This window comes from Amphibalanus amphitrite, unplaced genomic scaffold (genome assembly GCF_019059575.1).
Source record: "Amphibalanus amphitrite isolate SeventyFive unplaced genomic scaffold, NRLGWU_Aamphi_draft 001352F_arrow, whole genome shotgun sequence".
In the NCBI taxonomy this organism is placed as follows: domain Eukaryota; kingdom Metazoa; phylum Arthropoda; class Thecostraca; order Balanomorpha; family Balanidae; genus Amphibalanus; species Amphibalanus amphitrite.
Window position 1 is genome coordinate 106,559 of NW_024882845.1, and position 15,206 is coordinate 121,764.

Here is a 15,206-nt window from a genome sequence, read left to right on the forward strand (position 1 = left end):
CTCCGAAACCTGATGAGCTACGAACGTGAAACTTGGCATAGCTTCAAATGAATACCTAGGCAATGTTTGAGGAAAGTTTGGTGGTTGTAGCACCTAAGATGACGTCACAGTGACGTCATAAAGTTTTGTTGTTTTCCGCTATGGACCGTTTCTGATGACGCTGAGCATGAAACTCGACTGTAAATGAACTAGACAGCACCTGCTGTCATCCTAAAACATCTTACTACACTTCCATCTAGTTTCTGACCAATAATCGGCCCTTTATATTCGGTCCCATATATGTGATGTATCGTGAGGAATATGAGAGTCGCAAATCTATAATTTGACTTATGACGTCACTGTGACGTCATTTCAAATGGGATCGACACCAAATTTGGACACAACCTCGGCTAGGTATTCAGGAAGATGTGTGCAAAGTTTCGCTTCTCTATCTCTTCGCGTTGCGACGATATCGTCGCAGAAGTAAAGGGGGGGCAACTTTATGCCCCCCCCCCCCCAGCGGCCGGCGGGTGGCGCGGAGGCCCAGCGGCCGCCGGGTTAAAAACTATATAAGTAAATAATTCCAAAACATTTTATCGTTGATGACCTCTGGTGACCTCAATATTGACCTGACCCGAAAATGTTCTGTGTAAAAGTTGTAGATCTTTAACCCTATTCCTGGCCGGCTCCGCCGGAACAAGAAACTGGCGGGGGGGCCGATTCGGCCCCCCTTCTGATCTCAAAAACTACACATCGCAGCGACAAACGGCAGACGGCGTTTGATAGGTCGTTTAAAGATCTAAAACTTTTACATAAAGCAATTTTAGGTCAGGTCAATATTGAGGTCACCAGAGGTCATCAACGATAAAATGTTTTAAAATTAGTTACCTATATAACTTTTAACCCGGCACCGCCTGGGCTATTTCCGTACCCACGACAGCCTGGGGGGGGGGGGTAGGATCCGACCCCCCCCCCCCTGTTATCTCGAGAACCAATGGTCGCATCGAGCCCCGCGAGGCGGCGTTCGAAAGGTCTCTACGAGAGCTTCCCAAAGCACTCTTAAGATTTTAAGATTGAGGTCAACTCGGGTCAAGGTCAGGTCAAAGGTCAAATTCTGGGGTTTTGCATGATTAGGCTTACGGACAGCGGAATCGATAGCTGCTGCTCGAAACTCACCAAAAATGACCTCAAAGACCTAGTGAAGGTACCATGTGCGTATAGGGGTCATACTAAGTACGGGTCAAGGTCAGGTCAGGTCACGAAAGTTCACGGTTTTCACTTTCTGCTACATGGGCATGCGACACGGCTTATTTTTCACGCCAAATCCGATGGTAATGGTTATATGTGACCCCAAGTCACTGTGCTGGTGATAAGTGTGCATTGAAAGCATAAAAAATCGTTTATACCATACATAACTAAACGAGGGCTAAGAAAAAGGTCAATTTTTCAACCTTTTAGTTTTGACATAAAAATGCTATTTTCTAGACGAGCTTTGTCCAGGGATGCGGAGCCGTGGAAATTTCAGATGGCTCCGGCTCCGGCTCCGGCTCCGGAGAAAAAAATCGGCTCCGGCTCCGGCTCCGGCTCCGGGTGAAATGTCATTGCGGCTCCGGCTCCGGCTCCGGCTCCGAGTAAAATGATCCGGCTCCGGCGGCTCCGGCTCCGGCGGCCCCGGCTCCGGCTTCTACTCAGTCACAGAACTCAGTACATCTCCTATGCGATCAATTAAATACGGGTGGAAGAAAAAAGGCGATGGGATTGGTACACGTTGCTTCTGTATTTGTATAAACAGCTATTTTGAATACCACATTGTTTTACGCCTTGTACTGTCAAACCGAACTAGGTAAACAATTGTTTCCTCGTAAGAAAAGGAGCCGGAGTCGCCCCCTTTTTTGACGGCTCCGGCTCCGGCTCCGGCTCCGGGCAAAATATGCCGGCTCCGGCGGCTCCGGCTCCGGCTCCGGCTCCGGCTCCGTATCCCTGGCTTTGTCCCAGGAATCTAGTGGTGCCATTTGTTTTCACATGCGATGTTCAGAAGTGCCTCTAATTCACGAAAATGCTTATGACGTCACCATGCACTATGCATGTTGGAGCTATTTTTTACAATTTGGGGGTCAACAATCAAGATAGAAAGTTGAAAGTTTGGACCTGTAATGTTCTAATAGAGCTCTATAACATATATTCCGTTTTTTTTTGGAAATTCTCAAAATTTGGATTTTATTAGCTGTTTTCCAAAAAAATATAGTTTTTGATTTTTTAGGGGTAAAAACCACATTTTATGGAAAATCCGAGACAGCCATTTTTAAGAACTCATTAAGCTGCGTCTATTCATGTCCCTAATTTGCAATTTGCTTCAAGCTCTGATTTTTGGCGATTTTTTAAACATTTACCACTTTTTGACTAAAAACGCCATGTAGTCACATCACTAAAATCGATATATCTCAAAAGCTTTTGGAAATTTTTTCTTACAAATTACACAGGAAACGTCAAATTAATGAGGGAGAAGGTATGCGAAGTTTCAAGTTGATAACGTAAGCGGTTCTTGAGTTATTCAAGAAAAACGGAGGGGGGGGGGGGGGGTCGGATCCGACCCCCAGGCGGTTGCGGGTTAAACTAAGAAACATAGAGACATAAAACCAATGCATTTTTTGTTGCTCTCGTCGAGGCGATGCGAAATAAGTATGTGATGGCCTTCACAGGTCAATCTGAAATTTGACCTGAGGTCAAGGTCAGGTCATTCATCAATGAGGTTGTGGGGTATGGTTATGCTGCATACCAAACGACGCGCCTTGACCAGGCGAGTAGTTTGGTACCACTTACAAGTCTTAAGCACCATCATGTCGTGATTTATTGACAGAAAAACGATTTATGACGTCACATGACCTCAGATGACCTTTGCCGGTGCCCCTGTCAATTAGCGGCACCAGGATCATCACCGATGAGATAATCTTCCATAATACTGAAAGAATTGGGTGGTTTTGACTCGTTTACACGAAGCAGGAGTCGTTTCAATATTTTCCCATAGGCTTGCAATGTAAATAAAGGTCACGAGTCTGGCCTCGGCCTGACCTCAGGTCACAGATATGAAAATTCTGAGAGATACAAATTGCGCATACTAGTACCCTAACTAAAACCTGAAGAGAAGAAATTGATCGGTCAAAAACTCTAGCTCTGGCGTGATTGCAAACTTTTCTGAGGTGGGGTCACCAAACCGCCTCTGGTGACCTGACCTGACCTGACCCGGCAACTTTTTTTTGTCAAAATGTGCGCAATGAATGTTTAGAAAAAGTCACCGAGTATGAGCTTTCAGTCCTGCGGCGTTTGGCAATGGCACAAGAAAAACCTGAAGGGGGGCCTTAAAGGCCCCCGCCGAGAATAGGGTTAACCCGGCAGTTGCTGGGGTATTTCGCCACCCACCGTTTGCTGGGGGGGGGGGGGGCGTTAAACGCCCCCAGCCGATAACTCGAGAACCAATAGGCGCAGCGAAACGCACGAGGCGGCAAACGAAAGAACGCGACGAGACGCTTCAGATGAGTACTTTAAAGTTGAATTTTGAGGTCACAGGTCGGGTCAAGGTCAGGTCAAACACCTGAAATCGGGCTTTCAGTAGCATGGACTTCAGGACTTCGCAATGGGCGTCTCTCGTCATAAACTCTGTCAAAACGGTGCACAATCCATCATATAAGGTCTACAAGAGTGTCAGCTCCATGTAGGGGTCAGTCAAGCATAGGCCAGGGTCAAGGTCAGGTCAACCGGGTAGGCACATATCCCCGAAAATCAAAACTGATATTCGCAGCCTGTGACACGTGTTTTATGGGTAATTTGGAGCGTAGAACACGATGGTGACATTTATTTTATCATATGTGTACGTGTTTGGCTTAAAAAGTTCAATTTAAGAAATGCATGTATCATGGTCGTGAAGTAGTCACGAGAAATTGCCAAGATTCAGTTCAAGATTTTTGAAACTGCGGAACGGTAATCAATAATCGAAGATAGCCATTTGATTGTTCATGGTATTGGCAGTCTAATGGCGTTTACGGCTTGTCTGTATGTCTATTCCGTGATTTTATATGATTTTTTGAACATATGCCGTTTTTGGCCGAAAACTCAGAAATCATGACGTCACTTAAACCTCGATATCTCAAAAATTTTCCGACCGATTTTTTAAAAGCTTTGTCACAATACACTTCAATCAATTCCCTACAGGTACCTAAAATTTGGCGCGCCTGTGGCGCGCCGTTTTTATGCTATGGCCCGGCGAAAAAAGTGGGGGCGTTTAACGCCCCCCCAGCAACTCGCGGGTTAAACGATCTATCAAACACTGTTTGCTGTTAGTCGCTCCGATGTGTAGTTTTTGAGATATGAAAACTTTTGCGCTACGTGGTCTAGAATTGCTAAAAATTGAGTAAAAAATTGACTTTATCAATTTTGAACAGTTTTTTTTTCGCTATAACTCGGCGCCAAAAAAGGAGGTATCGATCAAAAATTTGGTATTTAGATAGAAGGGCGCAGGTAATATCATATATATTCCGATTATTTCGAAATTCGATTTATTTTGGGATTAAGTTGTTTTGTTTTCTAAAAAAAACGTTTTTATTTTTTGGGTAAAAATCCCAAAGTTTTTGAAAATTTTGAAGCTTGCAGTTTTATAGCGCCGTCTTTTCTCTACACGACCACATAAAGGACTCATGGAAAGTGCTTGTTAACAAGATTTTGTGAGCGTTTCGAGATGTCATGTTTGTTGCTCATTTTTGCTCGCACATGACCTCAGATTGACCTCCATAACTCCTGACCTTAGGGTGACCCTTGTTTTGAAATTTTGTGTGAAGGTGTCAAATTGATGCTCTGGAAGGTTTTGAAAATTTGGTGGCGCTGTGACGCCGCCGTTTTCTTTCTAATCAAGAAAAAACACAAGGTAAGGTGTAAAATGTCCCCCTCTGGGCACGGGTTAACCCTCGCCCTGGCAGGGGGGTCGATGTGACCCCCCTAAGGTTTTTCGAAGATAGCGTAAAAACGGAGGCGCGCAGCGCCGCCAAATTTGACACAGCCTATGGGGAAATCTTTTTACATATTACCTGAAAATTTCAGGTCCGGTGACCTTGGGTCAGGTCACCAGGTCAGAAAAACCGGTACAAGGTCATGGTCAAATTTCAATTTTCTTTTTACACCTGTGCAACTCACAGTTTTGGACTGATTTCCTTCAAACTTTCAGGGTGTGCTAAGTTCACCGAGTTGTATAACATATAGTTCGGGTTTTTTGAGGTCATTGACCTGAGGTCAGTTAGAGGTCATTACGTCGTAATGTTAACCCGCGACCTGGTGGGGGGGCTATTTTTTGCCCCCCCCTCGTATCTCCGAAACTACTGGACGGATCCGCAAAATTCAAACGGCGTTTGAAAGGCCTGTCAAATTTGTTCCAAGTAACCAAATTTCATTGACCTCGGGGTCACCGATGACGTCACAGGTCAGGTCAAAGATGAAATATTTCACCGTTCACGGGTCTTCTAGGGAATGCGCTATAACACCGAGGAAAACGCATTTTATCGAGAATCAGCGATAGGGCGTCAGTTGCCTAGTAGATATGTTGCTATTAGAGGTCACTGACAATACCAGGTCAGGTCACAGGTCAGGTCACCAAGGGTCACACTTCACAGGTCAGGTCACATGAGCCCAACTTTACTAAGGTTGTGTGATGCATGTTTTATGGCCAATTTTTCATTTCCAACACAATGGTGCTGGTTATAAGACTATCAGGTACGGCTTAGGTCACTTTCTGGTGAAGTTCAGGTCAAGGTCAGGTCAAGGTCAGTCCAAAAAAGGTCAAATTTTAAAGTTGATAGTTTTGCATAAAATGAAAGACTATCACATATATTCCGTTTTTTGCGAAATTCGAAAAACTTTTTGGATTTTTTTTATTATTATTATATATAAAAAAAATATTTTTTGATTTTTGGGGTCAAAACAAAACAATTCCAAAGATCCGAGATAATAGTTTTGTAGCCCTGTCAATTCTACAGCTTTTATGTCTTTATCATTTTTCTGTATTTGCAAAGCTATAGGCCTGACAGCTCTTCCCGTGAAACCCTTTTTTTGGGTCGAAAACGGCAGAACATGACGTCACTCTGACGTCATTTCTGGCCAACCTATCATAGCCTTTGGACGAATTTTTGGTCACAATGTGTACAATTGATGTCCGGGAGGGTACTGAAAGTTTGGTGACGATCAGCGCAGCGGTTCTGGAGATATATCGAAAAGTCTGGAGAGGGGCAAAAATAGCCCCCCACCAGGTCGCGGATTAAGCCTGGGGGACAATACTAAATTAGGAAAATATACTGGAGATATCCGCTTCGTTCCATCACTTTTGTGCTTTGAAACCACAGTACGTAACAGCAGGTCACTTAATGCTTCTTTGTTTTGTGTACTTATCCATAGGTCAGGTCAAATGAGGTCAACTGAGGTCAAATGACGTTTTTGCCAATAACTTGGGACATAATGACGCTAGAGCTAAAAAATGGTGTCATTGTGTTCCTGGTGATCAGCCGAATCGAATGATATGCGATATGATGCAATTTGGTAAACTTGAACTTAACTAATTAATGAAAGTTTACTTAATAATTAAGAAAAACTTTAAGTACACTTGAGCAAGCTAAAAAGTATATCATTCGACGTGCCTTGACGTGCTGAGTTCACTGGTGCCTTTTCTTGCTCTATCTTAATTAAATCAAAGGTTATGAGCGAAAAACTTTTGACCTGTTTTTAGTGAAATTTTTACATTTATACCCCCCAAAACCCCCTTAAATATTGACCTAGAGCAACCAAATTTGCACTGAGGCGAGAACTTCAGGGGGCCCACCTACCTATCAAATTTTGTGTTTCTAGGTGCCATAGAAGCCAATCGCGAGGGGGGTCGCATCGACCCCTCCCCCTGCCAGGCCGTGTTATGAATAATGCCCTGCCAGGGCGAAGGGTTAATATTAAGCTCCCCTTTGTAGACGCCTGGCACCGCCTATCATAAAAAAAAAAAAATTAAAAAAGATGCACAATCACTGTGTACTCGTATATGCTATTATATGATACCTTTCAGTCCGCTGTTTGCAAAACTGGTGTATTCAGTTATAATGCATCAGCATCGTGATATTCACCCAAATGACTCTCTTCACGAAAAGGACCTCACGATTTCCGATGTCCTGGAACTACCCCTGCTAAGGTTATGAGCTCGAAAGTTTCTGGGAATGTGCCCAATTTAGTTTTATGAAAAATAAGAAACTATCAGTATCCTAGCTCCAGCGATTTAGGAGATATTGCCGAAAAACCTGAGGAGTGAAAAGTGGATAAAAACAACCCCCTGCCAATAACAGCTATCAAGCCCTCGTTGTATAAGAACAAAAAGCATGTCTTACCGGACCGAAGTGAGTGACCGGCTGGCTCAGACTGCAGGTCAGCAGTGCAGGACTTCCCTGCACAGTTTGTCCGCCTTCTGGCCAATCTCCCGTAACCTTTGAAACTGATGCTGGCCTGCTGCACGCCAGCCCGTTGTCTGTGACGTCACAAATGCCAACTCTGGGACGACGTCAACCGACCCCTATCAGCTCAAGCGGCGCCGACTGGCTGGCCCACTTTGGTAGATAAATGGCAAATACAGGGTGCGCCATACAAAATTATCCATCAAAAGTTTAATCTGTTTCGTGGCAAGCTGACACAGGCATGCCATTTTTTGCATTGATGTAACAGCGTTATCTCAAAACACGGCAATGTAGTACACTTTTATGCATATTACATATGTTTACCTTCTCCCTATATTACGCGCTCGACTCGAAAAGTGGGGGCACGATGTCGCACGTCCGCCGCATTTTGCTTGATTATTCACCCTGAAAGACCAGGTCTAGAACCTTTAGGAAAGGGTTTAGCGGTAGGCATGGTGTGTCAAAAGTGGAAATAGCCGCCCGGCTTTAGTTCGCCAGCCTTGTCAATAGATGGCAGTACCACAATATGGGCAGCGGATCGTGCAATTGACGTCAAATTTTTGTTATTTGCTCAGAATTGAATGGCGGATCTTTCATGCAAGAATCAAGTAAATCGGTCCACAACTTTTCTAGCAACAGAGATGTGAAGTCAAACACCCTGCCAGAGCGGCGGCGCGGCGGCCGGCGGCGGCCGTTACGCGCCGCCTGGGAGACTGGCGGCGCTGAACGGTTCCGACTTGGCACTGCACTAAAACCTGTTAACTGCTTGGAATAGTTATTATAGCAAAATTTTCATTCAAGTGAGGAATAACCAAGGGCAGGAAGTATGTATGCTTGTGTGCGTACTGTGTAAGCCATGAAACTGCATTAGCAGATACTCGCTAATATTAGATCCAGCCAAGTCCAAACACATTCCAGGGGATGTGTTTCTGATGGGTCAACAATATTTATCGTTCGAGGGCGGATACAGTTTTAACAATACAAAAAATATTTTTGCATAGCTCTATTCCTTGAATAATTCTCTTCAACGCCTCATTCCTAGTTAAGCGAATTAGCCCACCCTGGTTGAATAAATAAGGCGATTTCGCCACAAGGTCGCGGAAAACCGACCGAAAACAGCCGCGCTCAACGTTAATTTGGGCATGCAGACTCTTAAAAACTCGCATTGGGCGGGTAGGGTTTCCCAGGTATTGGCTCCAAAACACCGTATTCGGCTCCCGAATACGTGTAAGTGACCCGCCTCGTTCCTAGTTAAGCTCTAATTAGATCAAGTGACTCATAAGGAGCGAAAAAGCGACAAAAAGCATGAATTTCCCTATGGCGGCGGGCTGCCGGGTTGCCAGACGGCGCACCGGCTATTTCCACTTTTGACACACCATGGATTATATCAGTTCTAGCAAGACTACGCTGCGCCGCATCACGTGCAGTGGAAGGACCGCAACTTGACCGCAACTTGCGAGTACTACGCCCAATGGCAGGGGATGTCTTCCCCCACAACAGAGAACCCTCCCTCGTTTTTTTTTTTTTTTTGTCGGATGTCGTCCCCGTTTCCCTCGCAATGCAAGCGGATGCTTACATTCCCCATTGCCTGATTTATTTAAATTAAAGTGACCATTGCATATTGCAAAACTGTCTGCGATAGCCAAGTCAATACTGTACATTCAACCACGATCACTCCAAGTGGTTTTACCTTCGCCCCAGTGGGGGGGGGGGGGGGGCATATGTTACCACCCTGTCGCGTTTTTTGCGTGTGAATAAAAAACCGCGGCGCGTAGCGCCGTGCCGCTTGGGGTAGCTTTTGGTACATCAATTTTGGACAATGTATGAAATTTTTGACCCCAGGTCATGTCAGGTCAGGTCACCAGGTCAAGTTAACTGACCAAGCCTAAAAAAAAGTTTGCAATCATGTCCAGCTTGCAGTGTTTGTCAGAAAGGTTTCAAACTTGGTGGATTGCATGCTGTTATGGGCGCCTACAATTTGTATATCCCGGATTTTTTATATCCGTGACCTAAGGTCAGGTCAGTGGCGAAACCTTTCCATTACAAGTCAATGGAGAAAAATGAAAATGCCTCTAGATCCGTGTGTACGCATCGGAACAGTCCAAATATTTCAGAATCACAATGATTTAGTCCACTCGTGATGACCAAGGTGTCATTTTTGCTGATAGCCTCTAGACAGGTCATCCGAGGTCACTTGAGGCTACAAACAGTTTTTTGCCAATAACTCGCGATTGGAAAGAGATAGATAGAACGCTGGGGATGGTCTCATTGTGTTTGCCTTGTTGAGACGCATCGACTGATATGCAACATGACCTTTTCCGGTAAGGTCATGACCTTGACCTGAGGTCAAATTTTCAACTTGACCTTTGAAGGTCAAATTATAGTTCATTCGACGCGTCTCGGCGAGAGGAACACGATTCTGGCAATAGAAATGTCGTGACTTTTTGTAGTCGAAAGTTATTGTCGAAAAACACTTTTCGTAAAAACAGCTATTTTTGGACTTTTTGCCCTCTGGAGGCCAAACCGTTGACCTGAGGTCAATATTGATAATGACCTTTTCAAAAGAAGAGTTCAAAAGCTATCGATTGCTTTTCCCTGCGTTATTCTAGCTACCATAGTTCCTGAGATAGCGGCATGTTTTCTGAAAAATATAATGACAATTGGCAAATTTTGACCTTTGATGACCTCTGGTGACCCCAATATTGCTCTAAGGTGAAAAATGACCGAAATACTTTCAAACGTACGCATTGAGAGCTATCGACTGCTTTTTACCGCGTCTTTCTAGCCCTCTTAGTTTTTGAGTTAGAGGTGGGTGGTAACATATGCCCCCCCTCACTAGGGCGAAGTTGGCTGAGACCGCCACTGGGGCGCGGGTTAATGCCGGCATGCCGGGCTCAATGCGCATGCCATTCATTCATCAGCGACACAGCTCGTTAACAAAGACGGCGTCTTCCAGATTTTGCGAATAGCGGGGAGGGCAAACGAATCGGCTCGTCTCGTTTCGTGCTTGTGCCGCTGGCAGGCTCGGGGTCCAATGGTCTGTACTCAGGCTGACCGGACACAATCACACGCTCGACGCCGACGGCATATACTGCGTGGTACGATGCCAGCTGTTTAGCTGTGAACCAACTCAGCTGCCGTATAGCACCAGACCTTTTTTACGTCGTACCTCCTTTTACCGGTCACGACCCAGGACCTCGTCTAAAGCCTGAAACAGACTCTTTCCGCAATCAGAAAATCGCATGCGAGAGCTTATTCAAATACATGGAGCACGCTCGCATCAATCGCACGCACCTTCCGCAAGCGATTGATGCGAGAAGAATTGCAATGTATTTGAATAGGCTCTCGCATGCGATTTCCTGAGCGCGGAAAGAGTCTGTTTCAGCCTTAACCCGCGCGGGGCTGGGGTCTCCAGCCGAACGCGCGGGGCTGGGGGGGGGGGGTAAATTTTACCCCCCCCCCCCTGTTATCTCCCGAACTAATGGTCCGATTTGGAAAATTCAAACGCCAATCGAAAGCTCTCATCACGAACTACTAAAAACATGTACTTAATTTAAAGTTTGAGGTCAAGGTCAAGGTCAGGTCAAGGGTACAAATTGCAAGTTTCTACGGTATCGGCCTTGCACCGTAGTTGCCGAAGAATGGAGTCATGGACTGAGACTGATCGCCCAAAACGTGTTCTTAGGCTACCAAGACAACATTCGTTGCATACAATATCATTCAGAGGTCAAGGTCAAGGTCAGGTCAGGTCAGGTCAGGTCACCAAAAAACAAAATATAGAAAAGGGCATGTGCGACACATGTTTTATGGGTCATTTTACTCATAGAATTCAATAGGCACACTCAATAAGTGATATGGACCACCTCTGGATGAATTTCAGGTCGAGGTCAGGTCAAGGTCAGGTCAAGTGAGGTCAAATTTTGAAGTTGGTTGTTAAGGCCTAAAAAGGTGTCTATCTGATGCAGTTTTTCACGGCGAATCGAATGGTGCTATTTTTGTTTCCGTACGAGGTCTAGAACTTCCAAAAAAGTCATTTTTCAAAAATTTTGTGTGTCGTGACGTCATAAAATTTTGAATAACTCCCACATTTTTGAACCGATTCTTCTAAAATTTGGTATGTAGGTGCACATAGACCCCTTCTCTGACATATATTCCGTTTTTTTCGAAAGACTCAAAATTTTGGATTTTATAATGATTTTCCCAAAAAAGTCAGTTTTTTGAAAAAATTTATGCCAAAATCCAAAATTTTCAAAAAACCGAGATAGCCATTTGATAGACAAAGTAAAATTACGTATAACCTTTTTTGTTACGTCTTGATTCCTTTAAAAATGAAGATGTTAGCGGCGTTTGAACTTTTGCCGTTTTTGAGGCGAAAATGGCGAACATGACGTCACTAAAACGTCAATTTCTCAAAAATTTTCCGACGGATTTCGCTCAAATTTTCAGGGAACGTGTCAAATTGATGTAAGAAAAGGTACTAAAAGTTTGGCGGCGCTGCGCGCCGCCGTTTTTGAGATATCGCAAAGATTCGCGAGGGGGGGTAAAATTTACCCCCCCAGCCCCGCGCGGGTTAACATGTTAACTGGGGGGGGGGGGGGGGGGAGCAATTGCCTCCCCAGTCGAGCGGATTGCCCCCCCCCAGTAGCCAACATTTGCCCCCCCCCCAGTCAAAGCGTGAAAATTACTTTCTCTGCAATACGTTTTTGTTAGGAGTCTTACATGGATTTAATGAGAAACATTCGTTATGCGCCAGGCGCGGCCATAGCGCGGGACGCGACGCCAGCGCCGCCTATCGGCAACGCCAGAGAACTAAGGTCGGTGAGAGCACGGATTTTGATGGGTGATAGCGCAGTGTGAAAAAATAGGAAAGTTACATGAAAATGTCGCTATACTACGGTATAGTTCACCATCTGAGCGACATATTTATGTATTTTTTATCCATGGCGGATAAAAATTGGACCCGGGATCTGGCCATGGAAGAAAAAAATGTTGGTCAGTGTAAGCACGGATTTTCGTGGAAATGAGCACAGTGTGAGAAAATAGGGAAGTTACATAAAAATGTCGCTATACTACGTTGTAGTTCGCTATCTGAGCAACATATCTATGTATTTGTTATCCATGACGGATAAAAATTGGACCTGGGATCTGGCCATGGAAGAGAAAAATGTTGGTCAGCGTAAGCACGGATTTTCGTGGAAATGAGCACAGTATGAAAAAATAGGGTAGTTACATAAAAATGTCGCTATACTACGCTGTAGATTACCATCTGAGCAACATATTTATGCATTTTTTATCCATAGCGGATAAAAATTGGACCTGGGATCTGGCCATGGAAGAAAAAATATTGGTCAGTGTATGCACGGATTTTCGTGGAAACTAGCACAGTATGAAAAAATAGGCAGCTTACATAAAAATGTCGCTATACTACGCTGTAGCTCACTAACTGAGCAACACATCTCTGCACTTTTTATCCATAGGAGAGAAAAATTCGACCCGGGATCGGGACATGGAAGAAAAAAATATTTGCACCACCAAATGTAATTAAGATACATCACTCCCGTTATATTTGTATTGAGTCTTTCATGAAACAATTTCGCTATACTACGGCAAACAGCATGACGTCTCGCATATATTGAGACATATTTTGACAATGCAATGTAGGTATAATACAATTTGGAATGTTCATAAACATTTTATCTTCTCCTGCCAAATCCCGGTGCCAATTCTCCCCGAATATTGGTAAAAAATACGTCAGTGTAAACGCATATTACTGAATTTAATTGCATTATATCGCATTTTTCAGTTTATCGTTAAGTCTCCACACAGGGACGTTTTCATCTGAAGTTTGGCCGCCGGAGCCACCGCGAGGCCTAGTTGCACGAGTAGCCGATAGTCGGCGCCACCGTCGCACTCGGCCGCAGCCAGTATACTGCCAAAAATGGAGCTATTATGATATCGCTCGTTGGTAACTAAGTGTGGCGTGCTTCATAAATGATCGCCGCATAGAGAAACAACCGTTTAATGAAGAAAATGACTTATATTTTACTCATAATAACAATCTGAACCCCAATGTCCGCTTCTATATGGAGTTTGGCGCATAACGTGAATAATTTGTTCACCCAGAACGCATCCTTAGGGTAAAGAGGCGATGTGATTTAATTAACCCGCGCATGACTGGGGGGCTCGAGCCCCCTCCCGTTTTTCGGCAATGTCTTCTAAACCATTTCACGGATCAACACGAAACTCACAGTGCTCTCAGCGGCATCAATTTGACACCTTGTGTTACAATTTCAACTTTCTAGCTACCGTGGTTTGGCCGGAAATGACGTCAGAGTGACGTCAGGTCGGCCGATTTTGGTGCTAAATATTGAATTACGGTAAACGCTCTCAAGAGCTTAGTTTTAAAGCTAAATCCAATTTCTTTGCATTGGTAGACTCCAAATACACGTAGCTATCAAACTGCCATCTTAAATTTTCGGAATTTTGATTTTTTTAAAAAAATGTTTTTTACAATTACAAAAAAATGACTGTTTAAAAAACGGAGTATATGTGATAGAGTTCACATACTGATAAACTACTCTAGCAAGTTTTAGCCCAATATCTTCAAAAATAGCCAAGTGATTTGCATTATTGACAAAATTTTATAATTATATACTTTTCAAAACCACTTTTCAGTGCGTTTTTGACGTCGTACATCAATATAAATGGCACCATTGTGTTCCTGAGCTCAAACTGCATCTGATAGGCATCTTTTTTGTTAAAACATTTTAATTTCAAAATTTGACCTTTTCTGACCTGAAATTGACCTAACCTCCGGTACATACAGCTGCAAATGACCTCAAATGACATAGACGACATTATTTTCGAAATCTACGTGTAAAATGGACCATAAAACATGCGTCACGTGACCGATACATGATATACAATTTTCATAACCTAGGATCACCTGGCCTTGACCTAAAAAAGTTGAAGTAAAAGTTTGGTGCCCGCAGGGTATCTAAGGCATATGTCAAGGAGTGCGTAAACCAAACATGAGCCTGATCGGACTTGTCAGTCTGCGGCCAGAGCCTAAATTGTAAACAAGCAAAAATGCCGATAATTTTTACTTTGACCGGACCTCTGACGTCATCAGTGACCTCGACGTCATTGAAAATAGGTTTCGTTTAACCCGCGCCCCGTAGGGCTACCGGCGGACCCTACCACCCGTAGGGGGGCCGTTTCGGCCCCCCTAAGATCTCGGAAATTTACCGGCCGATTTTCAAAATTCAAACGGCGTTCGATAGCCCCACTAGGGAACTACCTTGTGACCAAATTTCATTGACCTAGGTCAAACTGATGACGTCACAGGTCTGGTCAAAGGTCGGATTTTCACCGTTCACAGGCACTTCAAGAAATGTGTTGTGAAATCGAGTAAATTGGTAAGTTATTGAAAACCATCGATGGTACATTGTTCGTCAAACACATAGTTCGCTATATGAGGTCACTGATACCAGGTCAGGTCACAGGTCAGGTCAAAGAGGTCAGGTCACTTGGGGTGACAATATGAAAGTGCCGTGTGATACATGTTTTATGGTCCATTTTACATGACAAATGCGATTATGCGGGTCAGGAAGCCTTTGAGGCCAGCTTAGGTCACGTTTTGGTGAAGGTCAGGTCAAGGTCAGGTCAAATTAGGTCAAATTTCAAAGTTGATATTTTTGCATAAAATGGGTATCGATTCGATGCAGCTCGTCACGGGGAGTCCAATGGTGGTCTTTATTTTGC

General features: G+C 44.2%; 1 protein-coding gene across 2 annotated transcripts in view; it reads right to left on the minus strand.

The window, feature by feature from the left end:
• LOC122372372 (beta-1,3-galactosyltransferase 5-like) overlaps window positions 1-7,534 on the minus strand; it is an 86,382-nt gene extending 78,848 nt beyond the window's left edge. For both annotated transcript variants that reach the window (XM_043349493.1, XM_043349492.1), the window contains exon 1: window positions 7,380-7,534. The gene's annotated coding sequence lies outside the window, so the exon portion shown is untranslated. The remainder of the gene's footprint in view (window positions 1-7,379) is intronic.
• Window positions 7,535-15,206: the final 7,672 nt, after the last annotated feature.